Source organism: Myotis brandtii, unplaced genomic scaffold (assembly GCF_000412655.1).
Source record: "Myotis brandtii unplaced genomic scaffold, ASM41265v1 scaffold837, whole genome shotgun sequence".
Taxonomy (NCBI): domain Eukaryota; kingdom Metazoa; phylum Chordata; class Mammalia; order Chiroptera; family Vespertilionidae; genus Myotis; species Myotis brandtii.
The window spans coordinates 89,521-91,012 of record NW_005371396.1 but is presented as its reverse complement, the minus strand read 5'-3'; positions in this window follow the sequence as shown (position 1 = coordinate 91,012).

Sequence of the window (1,492 nt, the reverse complement as noted above, 5' to 3'; positions counted from 1 at the left end):
TTGACTCTAGTCAAAGACATGCATTTCTGATATAATTTTATTGAGATTCACTCTCCTGACAAATAAAAGAAGGTTATAAAGAAATGTATTTACAATGCTCCAAAAGACTTCATTATATGATCAAAGTATACAGGTTTCCCTGGTAAGTTTCACATGAATAGCTGTTGTGAAACAGAATCCATGCTTATAAATAACTCATGCTTTCTGAAGGATTTTTATGTTATTTATTTTAATAAAGGGGTGAAATGAAAGTTATGCTTTTTGGACCCATCTCCTACTTTCGGGACCAAGGCATTAATTTTTCCAACTGTTAGGGGTATTGCCTACAGATAGCTCACTGCTGAGTCTCCAGAAATTATTCCAGATTTAAGAGAACTATTTCACTCAAGGTTAAATCCTCTTCTCAAGGCAACGCATATCCAAAACTTGGTCAAAATGAGGCTGCAAAAAACAGGCCCCTTGCCTCAAGGATGGGGACAGGGGCTCAAAAGCATATTCTAACTTCAAAGCTGCTCATGGGATCGCCTCAGGTCTTTGTTGCAAATATTTTGTAGTTCAATTTCTCCCTATACCCAATTCTGCTTACCTCACTCCACTATTGGTGTTTATCCTTAATAAACCATTTCACACACATCTCCATCATTGAGTCTACTTCTGAGATAAGATATGGGTACAAAAATATAACTTAAAATGTAGTTGAATCTGCCAGTGATTGTAAAAAAATTTAGTGATATTCACTTTCAGTAACACTTACTGATTTTGTCCTGAGAATTCAGGAGAATCCTTGTCTTATTACCATTATTAATTTATTAATTCTGCATGTAAATTTACATTATACTTCCATTATTCCTTTCCTCACCATTATTATTAATCAATCAATGTCAATTATTGAGGTATGTTTTATTACTTATTCGAAGTATTACTTAATGCTCATATTCAATAAAATTTGATAAGGGTATTGCCCCTGATTTACTTTTATCCAGAAAGACTGATAGCACTTTAGATATGAGATGCATGTTTTATTTCTGTCATTACTTCTCAAATCCTTTCACAAAACATTGAGCTGTCTTTTTGCTTAGTGACCTTGTGTTTCAGCACTTGGCATTTGAAAATGAACTATAGATTTTATTTTCCTGGATTTCAAATAAGAAGGTCTGAAGATTGAGCAGTCATCCCATTTATGGGAAACCACAAAATCTAGGTGCAATCTGACAAAGTATCCTAAGAAGGAAAGATTTAGAAATACTTTGTAAAAACATCAGAGATGTGAAGAATCAATTACTCACCATAGATGGAAGAAACAAAGAGGCTAACTCAATTGGAGTAATAGTTTTACAAATTCTTCAATATATTCACAATGAAATCTAGCATACTGCCTACCACAAACAAAGATTCTTATAAGTTTTATTGGGAAATATTAAGACAGTCAATAATTTAATCATTTATTGAATGCACAAACATACATTATTATGTTCTGGATCAATTACAAATA